General features: G+C 42.2%; 1 protein-coding gene across 1 annotated transcript in view; it reads right to left on the bottom strand.

The window, feature by feature from the left end:
* SERPINB5 (serpin family B member 5) overlaps positions 1–7529 on the bottom strand; it is a 28801-nt gene extending 21272 nt beyond the window's left edge. The window contains exon 1 of the mRNA XM_049782099.1: positions 7476–7529. The gene's annotated coding sequence lies outside the window, so the exon portion shown is untranslated. The remainder of the gene's footprint in view (positions 1–7475) is intronic.
* Between the last annotated feature and the right edge of the window lie 6077 nt (positions 7530–13606).

Below are 13606 nucleotides of genomic sequence, written 5' to 3' on the forward strand. Positions count from 1 at the left end.
TAGTTTAAGTGGCTTTCTTTCAATGGAGACAAGGGCCAGGAGTACCAGTCCATGCAGGAAGCTTGCCACAAAGAGTAGGATAGTGCAGTTTGGGCAGAGAAGGGACCACTAGGACAATGAGAGTTGAAAATGATCATTCTGGACAAGAATTGGGTGCTGAAAAGAGATAAAGTGATATGCATGATACCCCTTCTGCAACAATATTGCAAACCACAGAGTCTAAAAGGGAAATAAAAGGGTAGATAGAGAGAGATGATGGATGGATGGATGGATGGATGGATGGATGGATGGATGGATGGATGGATGGATGGATGGGGAGAGAGAGAGAGTGAGAAGAAAATGTCTGCCATAGAGACAGGCAAGGGAGAGGGTTAGAGGAAAATTGGGGACATTGGTGGTGGAAAATGTGCACTGGTGAAGGGTATTGGACATTGTAAGACTAAAACTCAATCCTGAACAACTGCAATGAAAAAAACTATTGTGAAAAAAAAATAAAACAAAAATGACTCTGTGATAAGATCACTTACAAAGCAAGTTATGCAGTATTAGTTCCTAGCTTCAAGGCTTGGTTCAGATCTCTGTTGGGAGCTGCACATCACTATATCTGAGAACTGACACTGACTTCCCAGTGAGAAACCCCTTTTCCAAGTCCCTTCTTGTTCCTCAGATCTCTGTTGGGAGCTGCACATCACTGTATCTGAGGACTGACACTGACTCCCCAGTGAGAAACCCCCTTTCCAAGTCCCTTCTTGTTCCTCAGATCTCTGTTGGGAGCTGCACATCACTGTATCTGAGGACTGACACTGACTCCCCAGTGAGAAATCCCCTTTCCAAGTCCCTTCTTGTTCCTCAAAGCCAGTGGGTTTAGCCCTAGTCCAAATAGAGTCCAAATAGATCTGTCCTGCTATCCATGTGGTCACTATGACCTCTTTCAAAAAATTCTCCATTTTTCTTGGGAAAGGCAATGCAGCTCATAATATCTGAGATTCCAACAACAAGGTGGGTTATTGCTTTGACAAAGGTGTCCCCAAAATGGTCTATGCATGGAGATTGGCACCACAGCAAGCAGTCACTGCTAAGTACTAAATTCCATGCATTTGCCCAACAATTCTTCTCAAATGACCTAAAACATCAAACTGCTGAAACCATCAGAAGCTGAGGGCTTTGACCATGGCACCTCTCTGGGCTATGCAAACAACCTTGTCATGTTTGCAGTTTACTCCAGGAAAGCATCAACTTCCAGCAAGTTTTTTGTGCATGAGCAAATGTTATAAAAATCCTATGTAGGGGTGAGCTGAAGCAATAGCACAGTGGGTAGGGTGTTTGCCTTGCAAGCGGTCAACCCAGGTTCAATCCCCAGCATTCCATATAGTCCCTTCAGCCCACCAGGAGTAATTCCTGAGTGTAGAGCAAGAAGTAAGACCTGAGCACCGCCAGGTGTGATACTAAACTAAACCAAACAAAACAAAATGAAATTCTAGATAGGAAGCAGAAAAATAGAATCAGTAAGTTAAGCATTTGCCTTGCATGCTGCCAGCTTAGGTTCAGTGCCTGGTACCTCATATGAGCACTGCAGTTGTGTGACCCCTGAACATAGAGCCAAGAGTAAACCATGAGCATCACCAGGAGTGACCCCAAAACAAACAATAGAAAAAATTCTGAGTATAAAAGGAGAGTCAGGGTGGCAAGGAGGAGAATCAAGTAATCACCACCCAGAAAATTTACACATCTAATGGCTTGTGTTCAGGGCACCCAAAGCTCTGAAAATTTCTTTCATTTAATTTTGTCTTTGTTACAAAGATCATTTAATTTCATTAACAGCTTAATGCTAAGAAATAAAGAAAATTTCATTAATATCTCCAACTTAAAAAAAAACTTTTTTTGAAGGGGGTCAGGTCGATTGACCCCCACCCACTGATGCTCATAAGCCTCCTTCTAGCTCTGTGTTCCAGGGTTACATCAGCCAGTGCTAGGAATCATTTAGGGTCAGCCACATGCAAGACAAGCACTTTCTCCCCTGTACTATCTCTCCAGACCCCATACACCAATATTCTATTGCTTAAAAATTTAAAGGATGCTCTTATTTTAACCAGAAAAAAAGTGAAATGAGCATTTCAGTTTAAATAAATGTCAGGAAGGAGAGTAGAAGGAAAACTGAGGACACTGGAGATAGGAAACGGGCACAGTTAAAGGGTTTTGGACATCGTATAATTAAAACTCAATCATGAATAACTTTACAATTATGAGGGAAAAAATAAAACCCACTGGGGCCAAGGTGATAGCACAGTAGTAAGATGTTTTGCTTTGCACACGACCAACTGGGTGTGACCCCAACATTCCATATGGTCCACAGAGCCTGCCAGGGGTTATTTCTGAGTGCAGAGCCAGGAGTAAATCCCTAAGCACTCTGGAGTAATTTTTAAATGCCATTATAAAAATTTACTCCTTCCAGAACCTAATAGTCCCATAGACTCAACATGGGACTCACATGTAAAATTTAGCAAATAATTTCAGGGCACATCAATTTTTCTGCATTCACATGTGACCTGAAATTATTTGCTAAAAGAGAAGAAAGAAAAAGTAGAAGAGGGGAGGACATATTTTCACCATCATGAAAAATGTCAATCGCCTAGCCAGTTTGCTTCATCCCTTCTATGGGCTGTTTTGTCTGAATCTTTCACCTGCACTACCTACTAGCTCTAAGAGTATAACTTGAAATGTGGACCTTTTTAGGGATGAATATCAAACTATAAAGACCAGAAAGATCATGCAAAGGTCACAGTGACCAGGATTCAAATCCCAGCACCACATCACTGTCCCTCAGGGCATGGCCCCTGAGTACTTCAACCCACCACTCCCCAAAATAAAACAAGCTATATAGGTGGCAGGAGATGGCTCCAAGTTTGGAACACATGCTTAGCACTCTAGAGTTCAGGGTTCAATCCCTTCACACCTCTTGGTTCCCCCAAGCATTCTCAGGGGATGACCACTGAGAACTGATCCAGGCACAGTTCTTCAGCTCTTCTGGTATGGTCCCAAAACATAACAAGCAATCTGAGCATCCAAAAATATAGAGTTTTTAGAATACCACACAGCTGTAAGGAATGATATAATCATGCAGCTCACTGAAACATGGATAGAACTGGAAGCTTCATGTTAAATGCAGTAAGGCAGAAGAAGCAGGATGATAACACTTCTATGTGGTAATTAGTATAACTTCATGTGGGAATGCAATGGTTTAAGGGGGGGGGGTGTCTAGAACACTTTGGCCCCAGAGTACAGTGAGGAGAAGGAAAAAAATTGAGCAGAGGAAGAAAAAGACAAATGTGAAATAACAGGGGACAGAGGCCAAGGGGACATTAGTGGTGTTAAGGGAGGGTAGAACTAACTATCTAAACTATGTAGTCAACAACAATGATATCATGAGCCCCAAACTTTCATAACCAAATTTAAAAATGTGCCTGTTATGATGACAGGATGGGACAGAAGGAGGTATGGGCTGGACTCTGGGAGCATTGGTGGAGGGAGGTTGACATCTGTGGGGGAATTGGTGCTGAAACATTATATGTCTGTAACTTAACTAGCAATAAGTTTGTAAATCAAAATATTTTAAATTTTAAAAGTTAAAAACCATTTTAAATATATAGTTTTTTCACTTGCAAACACGTAGCTTGAGTGGCCTGAAATGGATTTTTTCATTTGTTTAGCTCTAGCTCTGTTTACAATATATTCTTGGAATATCTGTAGTAAATAACACTTCCTTTCTTTTTCCCTCTTCTCTTTCTATCTTTAATTGGGGAGGCTTCCCATGGTACCCATCGAGGCTACTCCAGCTTTGCTCAGGAGATGATGCAGCATCAGACAAGAAGCGTGGAACCTTCTGCTTACCACGCATACACTTGGTCCTTCATGCCATCTCCACAACCCAATAAAGCTTCCTTGACAGCAAGAAAAAGAAAACTTATTTTAGGGGCCGGAGAGGTGGTACTAGGGATAAGGTGTCTTCCTTGCAAGCACTAGCCAAGGAAGGACCATGGTTGGATCCCCCGGTTTCCTATATGGTCCCCCCAAGACAGGGGCAATTTCTGAGTGCTTAGCCAGGAGGAACCCCTGAGCATCAAACGGGTGTGCCCCCCCAAAAAAAAACTTTTTTTTTTTTGGTTTTTGGGTCACACCCAGCAGTGCTCAAGGGTTCCTCCTACTCTATGCTTAGAAATCGCTCCTGGCAGGCTCTTGGGACCATATGGGATTCCGGGATTCAAACCACTGTCCTTCTGCATGCAAGGCAAACACCTTACCTTCATGCTATCTCTCCGGCTCCAAGAAAACTTATTTTAAATGTTCACATATGGTAGATAAACCCTAAAGGTCTGAGGCTTTAGGGTAGGACAAGATCTTGGTCTGGATCTCCTGAGCACAGAGAGCAGCCATCGCCTAGGAGTGTCTCCAGCCACCCACACAGGGAGTGAAAGTAGAAAAACCAGACCCTCCTCCCTTGACTCCCAGCACACAACTCACTTCCGGCCACACCTTTCCACCTTCCTCTCCACACCTGTCCTCTCACTGGCTTTGGGTAAATTGGGTAAATTCCTTTATTTTAGGATCCCAAATACAACTTGAAAGACACTAGGTACCCTTATGTGGTCTGTTTGATTTTGCAAGTGAACAGAAAACTTTTCTTTCCCCAATTTCTCTACTTGAAGACACTCTACAATCTATGTTACAAAAGATTAATAGGACAGTTGACTCTTTTTTTTCTTTTTTAGGACAGTTGATTCTTAAACAAGGAGATCCTAGGAGGACTTGTATCTCTTTGCACTTGAGAATAATCCAGAAAATTATCCAAAATAATCTTAATTCTGACTACCCCCAAAATGTAGCTATTAAGTTAGTCAAGCTTAATGGTAAATAGAAAGCATTATAAGAATTTCAACAATTGGCTAAAACATTCTATGTGTTTTATATATGTTACATACTGATTCTTAAATTCTAACCATAACCCTAAACCTAACCCTAATCCCATTCATTCTAAATTTAACCCTAAATTCTAAACTAAGCCATTCATTCTAAACTTAACCCTAAACGTAATCATAATAATAACCATAACAAACACTAACACTAACCTTAACCTTAACACTAACCACTTCATTTTAACCTTAATCCTAACCCTAAACCTAACTATAACCTTATCCTATCCCTAATCCTAACCCTATCCTTATCCCTAACCCTAACCCTATCCTTAACCCTAGCCATAACCATAACTTTACACCTAACCCTAACCCAAAAACCAACACTAACACAAACCCATTCACTAACACATAAGCAGAAGATAAGATGAAGTTAAGAAGAGAATCATCAAGAAGAAAGCCCATTTACAGTGCTGTGTGGTATCTCTCAATTGTCTATCTTGAACAAGTATGTTGTGAAAATCCCCACATATAAGTGGACCCCTACTGCCCAAACCCATATTAGTCAAGGTTCTACTGCTGCTTGTTGTCACTTAGAAATTCTCAACAGAGAACCTAAAATCAGGCACTGAGCTAGACATGAGAAAATCAAAGGTGAACACTCAGTCCCTGCCTCCAATGACCAATCAGCCTGGGGGCATAAGACATGGGCCATGTGTAATCACAGCTACACCTGCTGGTTTTGATATAGGGCACAATTTGCTATGGGAACCTTTGTCAGAGAGGGTCACTTATAGAAGAAATCTCGGACATCTCCAAATTTGTGCCTTAAGTCATACTAAAATGAGTCCTCAGGAACAAGAGGGAGCTAGCCAAGCAATAGTGTGTGCCACAGAGATCTGTGACAATCCAAGACAGCAAGTTGTTGAATGAATGGACTAGTCCTGGCATGAAGGTGGAAGAAGGACCAGTTCTATTCTGTTTGTTTTTTTTTTAAACTTTTCATTGTGCCAGACTAATTTGCATAATTTCACCTCACCTACCTCACAGCAAAAAATGTAATGAAAAGAGATCCCTTAAGTATCCCATGTAGAGGGCCCATAGGCAATGCTCTAAGAAACTTTGCCATTTTGGACACCTGAAATGAAATGCCTGAACACATGGCCCACAATGTCCACATTCTAACTAGGTGAGAGTAAAAGTCAGATGAAGACACTGGAGCTTAACCCTCCTCTGGTGAGCCAGATATTGGAAGCGATGATGATATGATGAGGTGGAGACATGCCCATGACAAATGCTTTGCAAGCAGGACAGGACAAAGCTACTATGAGTAACCAGAGTAGCCATTTCATTTCTCATGGCTTGGCTCAGACTCCTAAGATATTGGTGTTTAGATGCCACTGGACCATGCTATTGCTATCTAACAGTTCAGGAGAGTCACTGAAGTAGATCACACCAAAAGGACCCAGGTCACAGAGGCCTCACAACCATAGTCACCCCCACGCACAGCCCAGGGGATAGCAGGGGCAGAACTCCAAATATTAAGAAGCCACAGTCTCAAGCTGCTGACTCATTTTCTGTGGAGAATCCTTTCTGTTCTGCAAATAGAAAGGATTCTTTCTTCCCATTGCTCAAGAAACCCAGCAAACAAACTAGCAAGGACAGAGATCAGGACCTACCATAATCTATGCTGAAGCTCTTGAATCTCCCACAGAGAGATTCAGAAGGTTGGATTAATAGGTGTTGGAGAAAAGACCAAGTATATCCAGATTCTATATAATTTTGCACCTTAGAAGCTGCGTGAAATTTCAGATACCACTTACTTCCTTTCTGTGACCCCCTGGTCTCCTTGACTTGGGGAAAAAAAACCTACCATCACTCAACTCTGTAAGTCTGGCCTCCATCTGAGAACAAATTTGTAAAAGAACTTCATTTCCACGACGAGACATTTCAATCAAGCCACACTCAGTGGCATCTAAAAGGTAGAAACTAGACAGACCCCGAGTGCACACTGGTAATCTGACAGACTTCTTTCCCAGAACCCAGAAGCAAGGAGAGAAAAGACTTGCTGCCCAGTCCACTGAGCTTGCAAGTAAGTAAAAGAGCTAGCAATTAAAGTGCAGGAAAGAAGAGCCACATTGAAGTGGGGATCTTGAACTAGCCAGGAAAGTGAATGAGACTCAGAGAACTTTCCCTATTCCTCCACACCCTTACTAGGACACGCAGTCACATTCATTCTAGATTCCAAGGTAGTGCCGAACACACCCTACAAGTGCTTTCTCCTCCTAAAATCATAGTTGTGCCCTCCCTGGACCTCCAGCACCCCCAAACAACCCATCCATGCTGTTTCTTCATTTGCTTCCCTTGTATGACTAAATAATTCCACCCCCCTACATGCTATTCCAGACCCTCAAAGGATCGTGGACAGAAGATAGCAGTATAGGCAACAGTTCCAAAGCCAACTAACTGCTTATGCTAAAACAAAACCCTGTTTCCCCATCTCCTGTTAGCTCAGTGAAGTCTTAGCTTAATTACTGCTTCAGAAAAGAGAATTTTCCTTTGTCTTACCAGGAGCAGCAGATGTGCTGAAAGCGCAGGGTCAGGGAAAGGAAATCGAGGTGCGGTTCGGGAAGACCTGGACTGGACTGAGGGCAGGACCAGCTAGATCACCCCAGGCCCGCTGGCCGCGCCCACTCTGAGCTTCCCCCACCTGGGCACACCCCACCTGCGCCCAGCCCGCCCACAGCTGCTCTCTCAGCTCTGACTCACACCTCTTGGCAATCTGTCTGTGATTCAGGCTGGGGTTGCTCTTGTCTGCAACAGCTTCCAAAGGCCCCAGACATGCTGGGGCAGAAAAGGGCTGTAGATCCTGCCTCCCAGCTAAAGGACACACAGACATAAATAAGTAAGGGCAACCCTTGTAAGCCACGGAGGACAGGAAGGCGATGAAATTGAAGGAATGTGTGATAGCAGGACTCACTTACACCTCTCAAAAATGATTCTGCATGAGAGGCAGAGAGATACTACAGTGGTTAGGGCGCTTGCCTTGCACACAGCCAACTCTGGTTCAATATTTGTATCCCATATGGTTCCCCAAGCACTGCCAACAGTAATTCCTGAGTACCCCTGAATGTGCCCCCCACAAAAAAAAAAAGATCATGTCACAAAAGTTATTTAACTTTGATTAGCACATTCCACAAGATGCTAACAAGGTAGACTCCAAGAAAGCAGAGAAAACATCAAAAAAGAAAGAAGATGAGTATACACATATTATATATTCTATATAAAAATTTGTAATACCAAATTTGATTAGGAAGTTTTCTCCATGGAGTTCCCACTAAAATCGGTGGTCAAGATGTTCTAAAATCTCTTGGTGAGCTTACTACTTGCTTATCCAGTTATCCTACCTCCTGCCTGTCCTTCATTCAAGGAGCCCTCCTCTCTTCCTACTAAATCTGTTCTCAGAAAAGGACCTGAAGCTAAGCCCATGGCTTCTCTACTATTCTTACGTAGTATTTCCTAGTGTTCACTTATCATGCATAACAACATAACATATCATAAAATCCACTTAGCTTATGGGCTTCTCTCTCCGATGATGAGAATCTGAAAGGTTAAGACCACACGGCATTCATTGTGCAAACTCACACTTGTATGGGCTTGAGAGTGTGCAGTCAGTGAATGAAGGAGAACAAATTATCTGGCTAAATAAAGATGGCCTGAGAGTTTTCCTTCCCTGTGAGTTTGGGAGATTGTATTATTAACCAAGTACCACTTACTCATGGAGCAATTGGATCAAAGAAAGCTCTAAGGGGATGCTGTGAGCAGGATATTTATATCTCAAAATGACACTCACTCTCTGTGGTAGATGAAAAACTCTAGAGCTTTTGATGGAAAGAAAGGGAGTTGGAGAGGGGACTGGGCTGCATGTCCCGCAATCCCAGAACCTGGATTGGAGGTATATGGGACACTAAAGTGGATGACTGGGCCACTCTGCAGAGCAGCAAGCCCCAGGGGATGCAAAGTGGGCTCTCTGCATCTCTGGATAGGAGTCACTGAGCCTTCATTGGCTGATGCACATGGTTGGCTCTTCCTCTTTCAGCTACTCTTCCAATACAAGAATCATAAAGACCCTACTGAAAAAGTAGAATTTGGGGTGTCAGGCACCAAGAGTGCTCAGTCAGCCCTCAATTGATGGGTGCTTGTCATGGATTAGGGGTCTGTTTGGGGATGAGTGCTCTGGGGTCTTTAGAGAAGGAGTCTACTGATTAGTCAAGAGACCTGAGTCACAAAGACTCCTCAGAACCCCAACTATGAGCCTACCAGGGCTGGAATAATGAGGCAAAGGACCCCACTGTGGACAATGAGCAAATGAACCTGTGGCTGGGTCCCACTTCCAATGCCTCCTCAGCTGCATTTTTCTCAGCTTTGTTCAGCTGGGAGAGTTTGTGCTAAGCCAAGCACCTGATCCAGGCATCCCTCCCTATGAATCATCCCAAGGCACCCCACCTCTCCCATCCAAGAAACAGGCCTTAGAGCTTTTACCTTCTTTTTCTTTCCTTTTTTAAACTTTGCTTATTGATTGATTGTTTGATTTTGGGGCCACATCCAGAGGTGCTCAGGGGTCTCTCCTGGCTCCAAACTCAGAAATCACCCCTAGCAGGTTGGGGGACCATATGGGATGCCAGGAATCAAACGGGGTCCATCCCAGGTTGGCCTCAGGCAAGGCAAAATCCCTACTGTTGTGCTATTGCTCCGGCCCTTCACCTTTTTTGAATATGCATAGGTCAAGAGCTTACACCTTAGTCTCAAGTGCAAAAAATATCCTGGACAAAAGACAAAGACAAAAGTGGTGGATAACCATTTGTGATTTTTAGTTGATGGCAAGAATATTCAAGCTATTATTCTATTGGGCCTGAAAAGGCATGTCCATAATATATTTCTCCGTGTCACCATAATTTTAAGTCTTTAAATTGTTTCAGAAATTACAGAAACAGAAAAGAGGAAGAAGTTGGAGTGGTTTTCTTTTTTTTTTTATTATTGTTTTTTGTTTTTGGCCACACACCCTGTGATGCTCAGGGGTTACTTCTGGCTATGCACTTAGAAATTACTCCTGGCTTGGGGGACCATATGGGATGCTGGTGGATCTAGCATTCAGTCCTGGGTCAACTGCATGCAAGGCAAACGCCCTACCACTGCACTATCACTCCTGTCCCAGTTTCATATTTTTTTAAGCAGCGCATTTTTTTTTTTTTGGTTTTTGGGCCACACCCAGTGACGCTCAGGGGTTACTCCTGGCTATGCATTCAGAAGTCACTCCTGGCTTGGGGAACCATATGGGACACCAGGGGATCAAACCATGGTCCATCCAAGGCTAGCGCAGGCAAGGCAGGCACCTTACCTCTAGCACCACCACCCGGCCCCAGCAGCGCATTTTTAAACTAGTTTCTGGGAAACACAGCAAGTAATTAATTTTAGGAAAGAAGCTCAATAATTTCTTCTGCATTCAACTCATGGGCCCCACATTCAATTGGAAATTTTAACTGGAGTCTCAATGATTTATGCATTTGTTTATTGTGTTGGGAGCTGAGAAAAATCCTGGAACAGGCATCAAGAAGTATAAAATCTCACTCTGAGTCTCAGAGAGACTTACAACAGCATCAAATTTTCATGAGACTGAGATTCTATACTCATTTATACATTATTTAAAAAGACACATGTGAAGGAAGTACCTAGAAAGAGCAGTATTGTCAGTTTTAAGTTATTCCAACACACAAATTTGCAAGCAAGTGACTTAATGTTTACCTTTATTAATAACACAAAGGACAGGAGTACCCAAAAAATGAGCCCCTTTTTTCAGGGGCAGCTCTTGTGATGTAGTCTCAAGGAAAGTCAGTTCTGAGCCCTTTGATCTTTCGTCCTGTTGAAGCTTGAGCCTAAACAAAGCAGATGTAAAACCATATTTTTCACTTTCTATATATTGTCTAGAATTCACTTATTTTATGTGTGTAGTATCTTCTCTATTAGACTCCTAGTAGGAATATCTCCTATTCATTCACTGATGTGTGTGCCAAGAACTTAAGAAAATGGTACTGACAGTGAATAAATGCTGATTTAATCTCTGTATAATGAGAAAAAAGCCATCTGAGGGTCAGGGAGAGTATATACAAGTTTGCTGATTCAAATAAGATTAAATCTATATTGACAACCAGTTTGACTTTTTTTTTATAGAATTGGGGGGGGGCACACCTATTGACACTCAGGGGTTACTCTTGGCTATGAGCTCAGAAATCGCCTCTGGCTTGGGGGACCATATGGGACACTGGGGGATCGAACCGTGGTTCCCTCCTAGGCTAGCACTTGCAAGGCAGATGATGCCTTACCTCTAGTGCCACCACACTGGCCCCTTGACTTTTTTTTTAAATAACCACTACCTTTCTTCCAGTTCTCTTCTCAGAAACTCAAGATCCGTATCTTATTCATTCCAAACATGTTATATTTATAAAGTAAATGTTTAAAAATATTTAGTATAAGATCTAGAGATATGGCATAAAGGAATGGAGGATATGTTTTACATGATGGAAACCTAAATGAAATCCCCAACATTACATGGTCCCCCAACACTGCACAGAAAGTTGTTTACTTGGTTGTTCTATGATTCTGAGGATAACCAATATATCTTTCTTGTTTGTCACAAAAACCATGTTATTGACATATATTTAAAAGAATATGGGCCCGGAGAGATAGCACAGCGGTGTTTGCCTTGCAAGCAGCCAATCCAGGACCAAAGGTGGTTGGTTCAAATCCCGGTGTCCCATATGGTCCCCCATGCCTGCCAGGAGCTATTTCTGAGCAGACAGCCAGGAGTAACCCCTGAGCAATGCCAGGTGTGGCCCAAAAACCAAAAAAAAAAAAAAAAAAAAAAAAAAAAATATATATATATATATATATATATATATATATAATAAAAGAATATAATGAAATATTGCATTTTGCTACAACTTAAATGAAACTAGAGAATATAATGTTAAGAAAAATTAGCCAGGGGCCGGAACAATTGCACAGTGATAGGGCGTTTGCTTTGCATATGCAGCCAACCCTGGAAAGATCCCAGTTCGATTCCTGGCATCCCATATGGTCCCCCGAGCCTGCTAGGAGCAATTTCTGAGTGCAGAGCCAAGAGTAACCCCTAAGTGCTGCTGGGTGTGATCCAAACACCTCCAAAACATTTTTAAAAAAAGAAAAGAAAAATTAGTCATCAGGCTAAATGCCTGATGATCTCACTCACATTTGTAATTACATAAAGAAACAAACCAATAAAGGGAACAGACAGTGTCCAACAAAAATAAATCCTGAACTCTGAAACAGAACTGACTGAGGTTACCAGGCAGGACTGGGGGGCTAAAAGTTAGGTTAGGTGAACTAAAAGTTAGGTTAGGCCTGGGCTGGAGAGATAGCATGGAGGTAAGATGTTTGCCTTGCAGGCCCGGAGAGATAGCACAGCGGTGTTTGCCTTGCAAGCAGCCAATCCACGACCAAAGGTGGTTGGTTCGAATCCTGGTGTCCCACATGGTCCCCCGTGCCTGCCAGGAGCTATTTCTGAGCAGACAGCCAGGAGTAACCCCTGAGCAATGCTGGGTGTGGCCCAAAAACAAAAACAAAAAACAAACAAAAAAAAAAGATGTTTGCCTTGCATGCAGAAGGTTGGTGGTTCGAATCCCGGCATCCCATATGGTCCCCTGAGCCTGCCAGGAGCAATTTCTGAGCATAGAGCCAGGAGTAACCCCTGAGCACTGCCAGGTGTGACAACAACAAAAAAAAAAGTTGGGTTAGGACAGTAACAGAGGATATTGGCCCTTGTGGTAACAGAGGGGCACTAACTTTGTACCCACAAACCATAAACATTAATACTATTGTCAACAATGATTACCTCATTAGGAGGAAACACTTTTAAAGAGGGGGCTGAAATTCTGATTCCATGGTAGAAAACATTAGATCTGGAATTCTGTCCCATAACACAAAAACACAACAAGAGTAGAAAGTGGATCTTTTTGAAAGGATGAAATAGAGCTTCAAGATTCTATTTTCTAATTTTTTATCCACAATTTTATCAAACAATAGTTTTCTCTAGTTCAGTGAAAGCAATTATCTTCCCAAATATTTGATAACCTAGGAGACAGTTTGTTGGTGCTTTTCCTGCCATATAGGTTGAATGACACATTGAGAACATTATGACTTGATTACTCAGCATTCTGAGAAGGTTGACACACCCAACAACTCCCAGGAATAACTCAAAGAAGCTTTGTTATAACATGCTTAGAATTGTTCTCTCTCTTCCTTTCTCAATCTCTTTCTCTTTCTCACTTTTTTCTTTTAATAAAATTATTTCATTTAAGTCATCAATGCTTAAGTACTCTATCACATATCTACTTCTTCCACTGATGGGTATAATTCCCACCTATGAATATGACAACTTTCTCATACCACAGAGTTAATGAAAATGTAGTACATTTCCAACAATTCACAGCAGTTGTGCAACAAAGGCCTCACCTAGTTGCAAAGATTTATTATCTCTTTCTCACAGGTGGAGAAACTGAGTCAGGAAGAATAAACTACTTTGCCTTAGAGCTCCTAGTACTGAAAAATAATTATTTAGAACACTGAACCCTCAAGTGTCCATTTTACTAGCCAACCAACTGTAT

Source organism: Suncus etruscus, chromosome 10 (genome assembly GCF_024139225.1).
Source record: "Suncus etruscus isolate mSunEtr1 chromosome 10, mSunEtr1.pri.cur, whole genome shotgun sequence".
Classification (NCBI taxonomy): domain Eukaryota; kingdom Metazoa; phylum Chordata; class Mammalia; order Eulipotyphla; family Soricidae; genus Suncus; species Suncus etruscus.